Consider the following 16,085-nt stretch of genomic DNA (forward strand, 5'->3'; position numbering starts at 1 on the left):
CTAAGGAAACTACCTTAACCACAGGAGTTTCTTTAAATAGTATTGCTGAGTCATTGTTGTCTGTGACAGCTCTGTCCAGGTGCTTGACACATGGGCAGCTTATGACAAGAACTGTGTTTGGGGAATTACCCTATGTAGATGACCTTATGTGCAGTTATTTCTAATTTGTCACTTGAGGTCAGTATTAACAGTATTAACAGAGACATTTTGTAGCACACCATCATTCTTGAGAAAGAATTATAGGTTTCCAAAATTTTTTTTTAACTTTTTTTTTTTAAGATTTATTTATTTATTTATACAAGCACTGGGTACAGTCAGAAGCGTGGGAGGGTGAGAGGATTCACCAGAGGCAGAGCGGGGAACAGAACAGGCAGACTGAGGAAATACACTGCTGAGGGGAGCAGCTGGTGGCAGGAGAGGTCTGCGCACCATGTGGGACCCTCGCCCATGGCCAGGGATCAAACCGGCGCTGCAGAGGCTGTGGGCAGCTTTGCAATGCAGAGCTCAACTGCTGTGCCACCGGGGAGGTCCCCCAAATTTTTTTTAAAGATTTATTTATTTATTTATACAAGCACTGGGTACAATCAGAAGTGCGGAAGGGTGAGAAAATTCACCAGAGCCAGAGTGGGGAACAGAACAGGCAGATGGATCGAAATACACTGCTGAGGGGAGCAGCTGGCGTGGCAGGAGAGGTCTGCATGCCATGTGGGACCCTCACCGGTGGCTGGGGATTGAACAGGTGCCACAGAAGCTGTGGGCAGCCTCGCAGCCCAGCGCTCAACTGCTGTGCCACTGGGGAGGTCCCCCCCAATTTTTTTTTGGCCCTTTACATGGCATTCCTAATTCCATGAACTCTGCAGACTTAGCTTGAGATCAACTTTGATAGTGTGAGGTTAAAAGCAAGGAATCTATTGATGTTTTTTCACAGACTTGCCATGTGGGAACTATTTTTAGGGCTTGGAAAGTGCTAATTGATGAAATATTATGTGCCAGGAACATTACTTAGCACTGGAAAAGAGAGCTGTCTGAGGTACATTCTTTTTACTCAAGGATTTCACAGCTTTATTTTACCCTTGGGCAACTAGAATGAAAAAATAGGGAGACCAGGAACATTCAAGAAACACTTCATGAAGTAGGGAATATTCTGACAGGCAAAGAGCAGCTAAGAAAAACTTCTAGTAGATGTATATAATTTGAAGGGACCCTGAGGTGAGTCACTTTCTTGTAACTATGTGTTTTCTGGATTCTACAGCCTGTTCTAATAATGTTAAAAATAATTTTATTTGATATTGCACATTTGCTGAAGCATATATTACTGCATGCACAGACCACTTTATGGAGTTTTATAAATGTCTATCAAATCATGGATTATTTGTATTCTGAGTTATTAATTTTCAATTTGAAATTTATAAATGCTTTCAATTCCTTTTTGGAGTTCATTTGACACCAGGTAGTAGCTTCCTTCAAATAATAAGCAGGTCTTTCCAAATATCCAATTACAATATATGGACTAACTTTCACATTTTTAGAAAGTCATGTTAGGACTGTATGTGTATTTTAAGACTTGTGCTCTGTCAATTGTCTGTGTTTTTGTTCCTTTCTTTACAGACTTGCCTCTTGGTATAGTTCCCTTAGAGGTTCCTCTGTGGTGGTTCTCTCAGTCATGACACCGTTCGCACAGTCTGGTCTTCAGAGATCAGAAAGCAAGAAAGTTTTGTGATGTTCAATCAATAGTTCAGGAATTCTCTTCAGTACTCATCCCCAAAAAAAAAAGAAAAAAAAGAAAGAAACACTTCTTTTTAATAGCTAGCCTCCTCAAATGTCAGGGAATATCATTGCTTTTCTTGATGTTTTGCACTTTACAATGTATCTTGCTTAAGACGTGAGTTCTTAGATATTGATGTATTATTCAGAAAAAAATTGTTTGAAGGTATACCAGCACTTTATATCTGAACCACTTTTTCATGTTTTCTTTCAGTTGCTTTATTTCACTCACTGTCTGAGTCCTAGAATTTAGAATTTATGGTGATGTGCTTTTCCTGTTGGTGAAAAATGCCTTTTGTAACATCATTCAAAAAGGCAGAAGACTTGCTTTCCTTCCTTTTTATCCTTCATTTAAAGAATCTTGTTAAGTGAACTTACTTGGAATGGTCATGTGGCCCCTAAAATTGAGCTTGCTCACCAACCCCTTTCACTAAGTTTCATTTCACTGTTGCCATAGCCACAAGGCAAAGTGATCCTCAGGACCCCACAACTTCTTCTATTTGTTGAATAGTGACACACTCCATAAGGGTTAAAATATTTCATGGCACACTTTATGCCCAGAAATTATTTACTAATGTATAAAAATTATACTAATAATCTAGAATTTGAAATTGTCATTAATTTTCTCTTTTGCAAATATGACAGTTATCTTTGTTCCCTCAAACTACTGTAGCAAACACTACAGGTTGGGTGGCTTAAACAACAGAAGCTTATTTCTCATAGTTCTGGAGGCTAAAAGTTCAAGATCATGGTGACCGAAAGTTTAGTATTTAGTGAGAGCTCTCTAAACTCTTACAGATGGCTGTCTTCTTGCAGTGTTCTGCAGTTGTGCTGATGGAAAGAAAGAGCTATCATTTCCCTTCCTCTTTTTATAAGAACAGATCCCCTCCTGATCCTATATAAAACCCTATCTTCCTGACCAAAAATAACACTAATTACTTCCCAAAGGCTTCACCTCCAAACAGTATCACTTCAAGATTTAAGACTACAATATATGATTGAGAAGGGGTGGCACAATCATAGCATCTAGCAAATGAAATGAAATGAAATGAAATGAAATAAGCATATGTAAAAGCTCCTGAAAGAGTTGAATTGAACATAAAGAATGGAAAAATGCTTCATGGATACCAGAACTGATGTGTTGTGAAGTCAGGGTCAACAGCCTTCAAATGTGTTTTGTTGTGGCTCAGCTTGGAGGTAACGCTTTTGACCTTGACTGTTACTTGGAAAAATGATGCATCCACACCTTACAACAGCCATGAAAAAAAAGCTTACATTGCCTGAGAGCACATCTTCAGAGTTCTGTTGGCAAACTGAAGCAATCAGGGTGACCTCAGAACCACTCTTTCATCTGCAGGAGGTGCTGGGCAACACCAATATAAGCTGATTTGTTGGGAAAAAGCTGGTGGAAGTTAGTTATTTTCTTTCTTTTTTTAATTGCTTTTTTTTTTAAGATTTATTTATCTATAAAGAACTGGCGTACAGTCAGAGATGCAGGAGGGTGAGAGAATTCACCAGAGACAGAGTGGGGAGCAGAACAGGCAGATGGAGCAAAGACACTGCTGAGGGGAGCAGCAGGCAAGACAGGAGAGGTCTGCTGCGCCATGTGGGTATCTCCCTGGGCAGCTGGGAATCGAACCTGTGCTGCAGAGGCTGCATCAGCTTCATGGCATGGTGCTCAACCTGCTGCGCCACCAGGGAGGCCCTATTTTTCTTTCAACACTATGCCTGCTACCCACTCAGATCTCTGCTTTCTTACAATAAATATGTATTTTAAATGGGAAATATAGATTGACTCTTTGTACCTCATTAAACTTGTCCTCCTGTCTTCCAAGCAAGAGTTTAAGTGTGGTAACTGCCTGAAATTATGTCATAGTCTTGTGGATAAATTAATGCTGTTTACAAAGATATTCATAATATTCATAGCAGTGCCATATGAGAAATTTTATAGTTTTAACTTTATTCACAGGATTCTGGTGGCCCAATCTTGTAGTAGAGTTCAGTTGTCCCCACATTCTCCAGGGGAAGGGAGACCGGGAAGGAAGGAGAGGGGGATCATGGGGGAGAAGAGAGGAGTAGTGGAAATGTGCATGATTTGGCTTTTTTTTTTTAAAGATTTATTCATTTATGCATACAAGAGCTGGGGTACAGGCCAGAGATGCAGGGGGAGAGAGGACTCACCAGAGACCGAGTGGGGAACAAAACAGGCAGATTGACTGAAGTACACTGCTGAGGGGAGCAGTGGGCAAGTCAGGAGAGGTCTGCTGCGCCATGTGGGTATCTCCCTGGCCGACCGGGGATCGAACTCGTGCTGCAGAGGCTGTGGATTTCTTCATGGTGCCTGTGAGCCTCTAGTGGACTCGGAGACCTGGGACACTGATCGCGAAGGACACACCAGATGGGGAAATGCTATGAGCAAGAAGCCGTGAGTCTGTTTTTCTCAGCATGGTTATATAGGTATTATGAACAAAGACATCTGCGTTTTTTCACAAGTCAGAGAAAGCCAAACAACCTTGCCTCGCATGCGATATACGTGAGCTCATACACACCGCGTATGCGAGGCCTTGAGCTGGAGGCCTTGAGCTGGAGGCCTTGAGCTTATTGGACATGTCTGCCCTAGTGGGCCTCTGTTGCTAGGTAATTACCGAGGAAACTTTCAAGGACAAAGAAGTTCGGGGCGTCCCTCCTGGGCGGTTTTCCGCCCTGATGTACACGAGTTTTCTCAAGTGTTTTCATCAGCCCTTTCCCTTGCCATCCTCAGGTCACCTCTGGATCATCCTCTTGCAACAGTGTGGTGCTTAACCCCTTGAGCCATCAGGGAGGCCTGGTTTGGATTGTTAAAGTGCTTCTTTATAGAAGAATTTTACCAAAGGACAGACAAAAATATTGTAGAATTTTAGTCTTGGATCTTAATCTTAGATCTGTCCCTCTCTACTCTGTGCCCTTGTACAAGTCACTTGGTTATTCTGATCTGGAATTCAGTTTCCTCATCTATAAAGGTAGGTTTGGATTAGGTGAAATTTTAGGTGAAAATTAGGTGAAAATTAGGTGAAATTTCCTTTCAACCCTGAGGTGCATGTTATTACTCTACCATTAAAGGCAGTCTTGTGAAGAAACCTAATCTTGGGAATCGACTAACCTGGTGTTAATCCTCTGTCCTTTTGTTTGCTGTGTAACCCTGAGAAATCTTCACCTTTCTGATAACCCATTTCCTTACTGGAAAGAAAATTGGAATTCTAGCATTCTTTTGTTATGATTAGGAGTTCTAAATCTAATACATGAGATAGGTAGCATGGTACCTGTCATGGAAAAGTTGTTCAGTATTGATCATTATATGTAGTGATATGAGAATTACTATTCTTGCAATTTGGTGATGAAAATCTGGTGGAACTGAGCTTGGACCCTGTGTGTGGAAGTAGTTATTGAATGGGTCAAATGAGCATGGTAACTTTGGTTTGTGATGGCACCAATGTTTGCAGAGCATTTGGAATTGGAGATCTTGTTCTTGATACTTTAAGAAGGTATTTTAGATGAATCCTTTGTTTTTATTTGCTTTCCTTTTCCCTACCTACCACAAAGACAAATTCAAGAATTGTATAGGAGCAATCAGTCCCCAAACTCACATAAATTCTATTTATTTTCATGTTAAAGTAGTTCATGTCTCACTTCCAAGCTTTACATTTTGGACACCTTGTTGTTGCTCTGTGATTTTACTCTGCTACTGTATTAATAAAAGATAATTTTTATTTGTTGGGACCTAATTATGTCAGTTCCAGTGTTTTCTTTAAACATACATATACTTCTACTTCCATCCTCACAAAAACTTTCAGGCATTGTTATTGTTGTTTTCCAGATGAAGAAACCAAGACTCAGAAGTGTTGAATAACTTACCATATGTCATTCAACCTTGAAGTGATGGAATCAGTAGTGAGTCAATTCATGACTGTTTCTAACATCTGGATCATTCCGACTAAGATTTGCTATATCACATAAATTTAACTGTTCAACTAGTTTCTGTGTTTTTATATTCAAATCATAAATTGAACTAAAGGGAGTTGTTTTTAATATTTTGAGTTTTTCAGCTACCCCTGATATACCAAAAGATACACTGAATGGTTTCTTTACAAAATAGCTTAAACATTGCTAACTGGAATGTTTGCAAAAACAACTCACTTTAAAGATGAAAGAACAATATTTTAAGCATCATATGGTAAATCATAGACTGAATAAGGACTCCAATTTTGGACACTGAGTTTCCCATCTGCTGCTTAATCACCATGCTACCCAACTCCTAAATTTATGTGAATTTGAACCTATGTTTGATCTTGGAATAAAAATTGGAAAGAAAAGAAGGCAGTTTTAATGATGTTAGGGGTTAAGACTGTAACCTTGTTTTTTTTCACTAGCACATCCTAGACTTATTGCAACTGACCTATGGGCAAAAGAATAGAACTATTACATAAACACTTCCAGTCCATGCATATATCTTAGAGGTGGAATTCAAACGAGAATACAAGATAAATTACTCCAAATATCCAAGAAGCAGTAATGTTACTGAGCCTATTTTTCTAGACAAAGAAATATCCCTGAACATTAACTTTTTGATAATTTTTATACATTTTTCTATGATACAAGAGAAAAATAACCACTAATTTCAGTTTGTGAATACTGTATACCCTTTTGTTTCAGTCAAGATAGATTGTAACAAACTCTTTGCCCTTAAGTTTATAGCTTTTAATATTCTATGATTAATACAGTAAAACTGCCTTTTTATGTAGTATTTCACACAATAGAATGGTCAGAATAGAATGGACAGTCAGAATTGCTTTGATCTTCATTCATATAAATGGCAAAGGGTCCCTATGCTGAGCCAGATGGGCAGCTGGCAACAGAGAAATAAATTCCTCTTGAGTACCTGGGAGCAATAGAGGAGGATGGCTTGGTCTGGTTGAAGAGGACATGTAGCAGTTCTTCCTTTCAGAATACTGGGAAGTCTAAGATTTAGGGTACTGTGGGGGAGACAGTAGGAATATTAGGCAAGTGGACTGAAGTAATAAATCATTTTTTAATTCTGAAACTTACAGGGATATAATTTTAAACAGCACCATTCCACCTTTATTATTTTCTGTTATTTGTGACTGCCAGTCTAGGAGGAGACACGGCAATGCTACCAACATTTGGTTCTGTAATGGCATCATCTGTATCTCAGGCCATGGCTGTTTGACATCCCAGTGTGTTTGAATCACTAAGTGCTGCCTAAGTGCTCTATAAGGCCTAATGTTCAATGCCAGGAAGGGCAGAGGGAAACCTAAGGAGAACCTGGCTAATGGGTAAGTGAGGAAACAGTAAATGAAGCAGATTTGAGTAACTGTTCTGGGTTTTGGGCACTCAGGGGTGGTGGTGGTGGTGGTAATGGGGGTGGTTGTTGAGAGGGGTAGAATTCCAATTCTAAGAAATGATGATGACCTGCTAAAGATTCTTGTAGGGGATGAGCTAGAAGTCTGGCTTGTCAGATCCTCATCTGGTCAAATGTGTCTCTAGAAAAGATGCTTTTCACCACTTACTACACATCAGCTAGGTCCCATGTTTCTTTTAAATATTATAGCATATGAGAGATTTAGGGCTAAAAATCCTTGGTAAGTGATATTACTGGTGATTATAAAGTTTTTTGACATTTTAAAAAAAGGTAAAAATATTTGATTAAGCAAAAGTCACAAAATGGAAGCAGACCACACAGATAAAGAGATTCAGAAATAGAAGACCTGAAACAGTGATGGCAAACAACTGAGATTTGGTCTTTTGCTTCCTACAAGAAATCTTCATCTAATCAATCAAGGCACACTGTTATTAGCTACTTCTCCCTGTTACTGAGTTACAATGACTAAAATATCAGGTTTGGGACCAAAGGAAAATACACAGTTGCTACAATTGTTGCAAATAAGATACTAGAATTATAACTATATGTAAATTCAAACCTCTAATTTTTTTCTTCTTTCAGTCCTGGTGGTTTGAGGCAGGTGAAATATGAAGTTGGCAGTGCACCGAATTCTGAGGATGAAAATTCTTAGCATTAGCACCTTCTTTGACAAGTGGCAGACTCCTGAGTATTCTCAATGAAGAGTAGAAAGAGTGATGAGGGAGAAAAGAACACATTCTGTACTGTTGAGTATTTTGATGTCCATCTCTTTGAACACAACATGATTTTGGTAAAGATAAATTCATTCTAATTTAACACATTTCAAACAGGAAATTTGGCTGAACAAATCATCCCCAAATATCAACTGTGACTATAGAGGAACAGAATATCAAATCAGTAAATCTACTGTACTTGGTGAAAAAAGTAAATTCCTCCTCTCTCTACCAGCTCCAGGAGGCAATGTGTCTCATTGGCCATACAATCTTTTCTCACTCAAGCCTGAGTCTCTGTGTTCACTCGTAGTATGTTTATTACCGCGTTCTTTCCATACAAAGAAACCTGACAAAACACCATTCCAGTAGCTGTGTCTCCAGGTCTTGAGTCTAGAAGCGAATTTTAGATAAGATCTAACACAGTCAACAAATTGATCATACTGACCGCCACATTTCATGAACATGTTCATCATGAATGTGCAGGGTGAGGTCTCTCTGACCAGCACTAACATGGTGATCAATTGGATATTATGGGAATGCCTGTTCTAGGTGTCAGGAGTAGACAGACCTGATGGAAATGAATACCAATCTTATTGCACATGGTTTCTGGGCGACCAATAAAAACCTTATGATAGGGATGAAAATCCTTTGTCTTGTTATCTTTTAGCCTTTTTTTCCCTTCTAGAGTCTGATGTAGCAGTAATATCAATCTGTTAGCAGGCAGAATGAGAAGCACCCCATGATCCCCAACTGTACCTGCTCTAAATGGGTCCTGCCATCCACCACATAAAGATAAAACATATTGTCAGTGCTTAAGACTTTCAATAGAAAACAACATTAACACAATTGGTGTGCAATAGAAGCAATGAAAGGAAGAGAAAAAAAAATACAGTTAAAATAGTTTCCCTGTGAAACAGCCAAAGTTACCCATCCCCTTGTGGGTAAATGCCTAGCCAGAAAGGATTGGACCAAAGCAGGAAAGCTGAGGCCCAAAAGCTTGCCACAAGTCTAAGGCACCTTCTAACTGGGAACCATATGGAAGGGGCAGAAGGGGCCAGGGAAGTCTGGAAGGAAAGGAGTAAAATCAAAATACAAGTCAAGATAAAGGCTGCCATTGTCTCTCACCCAAGTCTCTACTAAGTGTATCCTTTGTCACCCCAAGTCCTTGGTACAAGTCCCAGGCCGAGAAGCAAGCATGGCTTCTTCACATGTCTCTGTCCACATGACTCTCAAATCGCCTTCCCATCTTCTCCCCCGTCATTTTTCCAGTCTTTCCTAGCTTCTCGCCACTCAGCTCCACCCTTCTTTAGGTAGTGCAGGGAGCCTGGAACTTCCCCTTTCTATGGATACCGCACTGTTACAAATCATCATGCATAGGAGAGCTAAGAGTAGCTGGCATTTGATCCAAAATTTTACAAACATAGATGTGTTGTACTTCATACATCAAAATAAAGGGATGTTTCAGAAGTTCTTTACACTTAGGCCTTTTGAATTCATCCTTTATGAGGCACAAGTTGGCAAAGTTGATGAAGCCGGGAAAATTCCCTTTCTTTAGAATTACTCAGCTGTGGAGGATTTGCTTTCACCACTTGTCTTATCTGATCAAATCCTCGATTCCACTTTGAATGAGGAAATCTGCCTGTGGCCAACTCATACAATGCGGTTCCCGAGCTCCAGCCATCAGAACAGATATTATATCATCTTGTGATGCACAGGGGGCTCTTCTTTAGGTGCCCTGTACCCAGCATCTCTCGTCTTGGCAATGGAGTCCACAGGCTTTCTAATGATGCCAAAGTCACAGAGCTTAATATTTCCACTTCTGTCTAGAAGAATATTGGAAGGTTTAATATCTCTGCGAATGATGTGCAAGTTTTCCTTTAAGCGATTTAGTGCTTTCACAGTTGCTAAACTGTGCTATAACATCATCTAATACGCTACATATATATCCGTGAAGGTTAGCAAAGGAGATGGACAGGAGCTGCGGAGGGATCCAACAGTCACCCTTTCCGACCAATGGACTGGGGATCACTACTGCGTATTACTACATCCCAATCCATAAGAGATATCTTTTTTCTTTTTTTTCCACTGTTGACTGAATTCTTCTAGCTGTCATTATTTGCCTAGTTGGTTTGTGGACCATTTCATTGACAGAACCATAATCTCCTCGTGCAATTTCTCCATGGTTTTTCAAGCCCTCTGCAGTGAAATCCGGGGCTTCTCAGTGGAGAGCTTCATTTTATCCTGATGACTCAATGCTGTGTGTCTCAACCTCCCTGTGTGGGTTTTGAGGTCCTTTAGGATTGGAATTCAGAGGAAACCTTGCTGTAGATTTGAAAGGTGATTGCAGAATTCAACTTCAGGGTTTTGCATTTAGTTTGAGACTTTTCACGGAAGTTTATCGGAAAGCCCTGCATGTTGCTGATGGCCGGTGGCCGGTATCGGGGAGCCCATGGTCCGCTGCCCCTGGATGCTGCTGCCACAGCCGCCCACAGAGCCCCACAGCAGAGCCCCACGGCCCGTGCTCCCAACTGCCTCTGTTAGGAGCAAGGAGCCCTGGAGCGCGTCAGTCAGACCTTAATTTTTTTTTAACTTCAAAATATTTTTAGTTAAATATGCGCCTTCATTGCCTGAAAACGTTGGTCATTTTCAGTGTTCAATTTATCACCATATGTCATATGTTTTTAACTCTAATCATGTCTTTAGGACTCTTCACAAATCTTAAAAAGCCTGGTTTCAATAGTGAATGTGTAAGGTAGCTGAAGTTTATGGATAGCATTTAAGATGAGAATTCATACACAGAGGAAATATAAGCATGATTATGACTAAATATTCAGGAAGAGAAAGATATCAGGTAAAACCTTAGATACTTCATTTAATAGGCGAGAAAGATCAATATCAACCCTGGAAAATAGCAAAAGCAATATCCAATCAACGCATTATAAAATCTGAATTGTAAAATATGGACCACTTTGTTCAAAGATAGTTCAAAAATCTTTACTATATTTGTCTTACAATGTTCTTATACTGTATTTCACCAGGTAAAACACCATGGTTTATAAGTCAGAGGCTTATTGAACTTCATCAATCAGGTTCCTATAGCAGTGATGCAGCATAACAAATAAACTCTAGATCTTATTGAATTAAAATAACAAAGATTTATTTTTTGCTCATTGCTCTGCAGATCAGCTAGTGTGATTTTTGTGAATTATGAGTTGGGTTTAGGTAGCTCCAAAGAGCTTTTTTTTTTTTTTTGTGGCCTCTGGCTATCTGACACTTGTTTTTATCATACAGCATGGCATAAATATAAAGGTGCAAACAGAAACATGCAGTGCATATAGCTGGGAAATGATTAGCTTTCACTTACATTTCATGGGTGATAGCAAGTCATACAGACATGCCCAAAATCATGGAGACACTGAAGTGTCTGCAATGGTTCTTCCCACAGTGACTCAGCACAAAGATAAGGAGGGCTGAAAAACTTAGCATATGATACAGTCTAGTAAATGCTGTTAAGTTTTCTGAAGACACAATGGAAGTGGAACTATATGGTTTTTAACTGTGCTCTGAGTTGTCATTGCATCACTGCTGGTTCTAGCCATGTTGGGACTAAGTTGTTTGCTTAGTTTCCAGAAATCTTAAGGAAAAAAGGGAGCAGGAGGGAGAAAAAAGAAAAGGGATGCACGATTAAGAAATCTACTTGGTTAGGAGACCAGTACTCATGGCAGCAGGTGATTTCTTGAGGTTGGCTGCAGAATCAGGTCTGTCCTGTAACTGGGGGCTGTGAGCCTGGTTCTTCTCTGCTTATTAGCATATGCACTTCTTGGGTGCCTCTTAAGTTCATGGCACTGAGCTATGTGCTTCGGAGAAGAAAGGAAGAAGTGAAGGAAACTAGGAAAGCACTGAATAAAGACTATAATAAAGAAAAAATCAAAATCAACAAACAACTATAAACCAGAGACATACTACGGGAGGTGGGGGGAGAGGAAGGATTAGGGTCAAAATAAGGGGGGGTGCAATTGTATGGGGAATATAACCAAAATGAAAATGCATACATTGTGCAAAAATGAAAAATGATGTAAGAATTATATAAAATAAAATATTTTAAAAAAGGAAAAAAAAAGAAAAAGATGTTTTGTAAAGGGAAAGTGATGAGGAATGGAAGAAGTAAAGAGGATTGATACTCAGGTGCTAAAGTTTCTGAGGAAGAGAGATGTTAAAGATTGTCTGTGTAGGGAAAGGAAAAGATCTTTTTTCCTCTACTGTTTTAAATTCTTGTCTGGGGCCTCTATAACAAAAGACAGAGTTATAAGATAAAAGCCTACAAATATATTTAATATACATTTTATGTGAACAGAGAGCCTTCATATGGAAATTAAGACCCAAAGAAGCACAAAACGTGAATGTTTTTGTACCCAGTACAATGAAGAGTCCTGGGAAAATATGATAGGGCAAAAAAGGGTATGAGCTAAATAAAATATACTTGAGGAGAAAGCAAGGGCTGTTTAATTAGATTCCTCCTGGTGTCTTTCAGTTTTCAGCAAAAAGGATGTTTCTTTTCTGTGGGTGCAGAGAGGGCACTTCTTACTTGAGGGTCCTATAACCTGTTTTAGTAGAAGGTCAGGAAATCCTTTTTGTACCTGTTATTTCTCAAATTCTTTCAGAGTGAAATATTCACTTTACCAAAATAGCTTGTACTAAACCCTGTCACCTGTGATAAGCATGGGGTGGGGCAGTCTCTTAGCAAATATTTATGGGTATCTCCAATGTTTCAAGTTAAGAAATATGTTATGTGGCAGGAATATAAAAGAGAAGAACACATAGTCCACATAGTCCTTACACTCAAGTCACTGAGAGACTGATGGGGAGGCATATAAGTGAGTAGACAATCATCAAGGAGTTTTTTTTAAGTGTAAAGGTAATGGTAAATATTAATACATTCAAGGGTACAAGAAAAGTAGGTAATTCATGTTTGGCAAGTTAATAAAGGCATCTAGAACCCACTGATATTAAACCAGATCCAGAAAGACCTAAGATCCAAGTATAGGCTTCAAAATAAGGTAGAAAGATATAGAAAAATAAAGGATGGCTTCTTATGTACAATATAAAAACAAAACAAAGGATTAGCCAAAACCAATGCAAAAACAAATGCTAATAATCTGACTAAAATTAAGGATACCACAGGAGGGGCAGAGGATGGAGAAACAAAGTGGGGTGAGGATGCAATGGACCATGATGTGGGACTCTGGTTGTCTTGCTGGTACATGTGGTGAGGTGACATGAATGTGAAAAGGTATGATCCTATGATTCTGAATTGCATGCAGTGTTGTAAACTAATGTTATCTCAATTAAGAAAAAAGGCAAAATATAAGTGATAGAGGAACAAAGTTTATGAGCGTTAAGAGTGAGCAACAAGTCTACAGTGTTCTGAATCTAGATTGATGAGAGCAGAGAAAAGGGATGACTTTCACTGGAAAGAAAGGTAGTACTGTTTGGTGATATTTCTTTTTTAAAAAATATGTTTATTACATCCTTCTTCATATTTGTACAAAGTATGATTTCCCCATGAAATTCCCACCTGTTCGGTGATATTTCTATTAAGACTTATAGGTGACAGAATACGCAGCCAAAATTTTCACCAAATCTAAATGTAATCTAAGAGATAGTGAAATGGTCTAAAGTCAGATTCAGAAGAGGATGATGGAACTCAATTTTCTTAATCTTACAGCCTTTGTTTATACCATATGCTTATATGATACTATTATCCACTAGGAACAGATATTCAACTTCCCATTGACTAATACAAATCCTACTCATTAACCAGGAGTTAGTTGAAAGTTACAGCCTCTGTGAAATACATCCTCAATGTTGCAGATCATATTAATCATGTATTTTCAGGATTGCCACTTACATAATTTCAAAATTTTATCATTTACTACTATTTAGTTAAATAACTGTCTCACTAAATTATATGATTCCTTCTCAAGTGTTTTGTAAGTTCTTTTTTTCCCCTTAGTTTTTTATTCCCACCACTACCCCTTGGTATACTCTTTGATTTTTTTTCTTCTTTCACCTTCCCTTTTACCCTTTCAACCCCAGAAGGCTCACATTCTTTGTTTATGCTAGTTTTTCAAAAGTTTATTTTATATATTTTTTACATCATTTTTCATTTTTGTACAATGTATGCATTTTCATCTTGGTTATCGTCCCTGTAAAATTCCACCCACTCCTTGTTTTGATCCTACTCCCTCTCACCCTTCCCCCGCCCCCGTAATGTGTCTCTAGTTTATAGTTGCCTGTGATTATTATATTTAGTCTTTTTCCCAATCCCTTATTACATTTTCTAAATTCTTGCTATAAGTATTTTGTTTTGCTAAATCAGCTGCTATGAAACATAATATATGTCTTTGTCATTTTGATTTGTTTTACTACATGTAGTTCCCTTGAATTCTTCTATTTTGCTACAGATGACATTTTATCTTTCCTTATAAGGTTGTATTGTATGTCATTGTGTGAATATACCACATCTTCTTTTTTTTTTTTTAAATGATTTTGAACTAATTTTTTTTTTTTTATGGAGGCATGTTTTTATTTTTTTTATTTATTTGTTTGTTTGTTTTGTTTTTGTTTATACATGCACTGGGTACAGTCAGAAGCACGGGAGGGTGAGAGAATTCACCAGAGCCAGAGCGGGGAGCAGAGCAGGCAGAAGGACCGAAGTACACTGCTGAGGGGAGCAGCGGGCAGCAGGAGAGCAGCGCCATGTGGGACCCTCCTCTGATGGCCAGGGAGCAGCCGGGGATCGAACCGGCACCACAGAGGCCGCGGGCAGCTTCGCAACCCAGCGATCAACTGCTGCGCCACCGGGGAGGCCCTACCACATCTTCTTAACTCAGTCTTCTATCAGTGGGGAATTAGGTTGTTTCCATGGCCTGGTTATTATATACAATGCTTCAACAAACACTGTAAAGCATACAATTTTCTGAGTTGATGGTTTCATGTTTTTTGGATTGCTGCACTAGGATGGGATTGGTGGTTCATATGGTATTACTATTTTTAATTTTCAAAGGAAATCCAGCTCACTTTCCAAAAATGGCTGCACAAAACCAGTAATAAGAGGAAAATATATAGCAATATAGACTCACATCAACAAATAAAAAAGAACTCAAAGAAACAACCTAATTCCACATCTCAAACAGCCAGAAAAAGAGCAACAACAACAACAAAACCCCTAAAGCCAGTAGAAAAAGGAAATAATAAAAATCAAAGCATAAATAAACAAAATAGAAATTGAAAAAGCAATCCAAAAGATCAATGAAACCAAAAGTTAGTTCTTTTTAAAAAGAAATGAAATAGACAAACCTTTAGCCAGGTTCACAAAGAAAAAACAGGAGAAAACACCTATAAATAGGATTATAAATGAAAGAGGAGAAATCACAACAGACTCAGTAGAAATCAAAAGAATAATCAGAGATTACTATGAACACTTATATGCAAACAACTTCAACAACCTAGAAGAGATGGACAAATTCCTAGAATGATATAATCATCCAGAGCTGGACAAAAATGAAATAGAACAACTAAACAGACAATTACAAGCAGTGAAATTAAGGCAGTAATTAAAGCGCTCCCCAAAAACAAAAGCCCAGGTCCAGAGGGCTTCACAAATGAATTCTACCAAACGTTCAGCAGTGAATTAGTGCCTATCCTACACAAACTCTCAAAAAATTGAAAAAGAGTAATACTACCAAATACGTTCTATGAAGCCAACATTATACTAATACCAAAACCAAACAAAGACAACACAAAAAAGAAAATTACAGGCCAATCTCCCTAATGAACACTGATGCAAAAATCCTCAGCAAAATCCTTGCCAACAGAATCCAACAATGCATCAAAGGGATAATACACCACAGTGAAGTGGGATTCATCCCAGGGGCACAAGGATGGTTTAACATATGAAAATTGATCAGTGTAATCCAACATATCAACAAAAAGAAAAATAAAAACCATATGATCATATCAATAGATGCTGAGAAAGCATTTGACAAAGTCCAACATCCATTTATGATGAAGGCCCTTGATAAAAGCTATATACGACAAACCTACTGCCAATATTATTCTCAATGGTGAAAAGCTGAAGGCCTTTCCTTTAAGATCAGGAATAAGACTAGAATGTCCTCTCTCACCACTGC

The 16,085-nt window shown here is 38.6% G+C and overlaps 1 pseudogene across 1 annotated transcript; it reads right to left on the reverse strand.

Annotated features, from left to right (window-relative positions):
• Nucleotides 1–9,250: 9,250 nt before the first annotated feature.
• Nucleotides 9,251–10,344, reverse strand: LOC311183336 (dual specificity mitogen-activated protein kinase kinase 4-like; annotated as a pseudogene). Its single transcript has 2 exons — nt 10,283–10,344; nt 9,251–9,802 (listed from the first exon to the last, which is right to left on the reverse strand). The product of its transcript is annotated as a dual specificity mitogen-activated protein kinase kinase 4-like (transcript).
• Nucleotides 10,345–16,085: the final 5,741 nt, after the last annotated feature.

This window comes from Talpa europaea (genome assembly GCF_964194135.1).
Source record: "Talpa europaea genome assembly, chromosome: 13".
Lineage (NCBI taxonomy): Eukaryota > Metazoa > Chordata > Mammalia > Eulipotyphla > Talpidae > Talpa > Talpa europaea.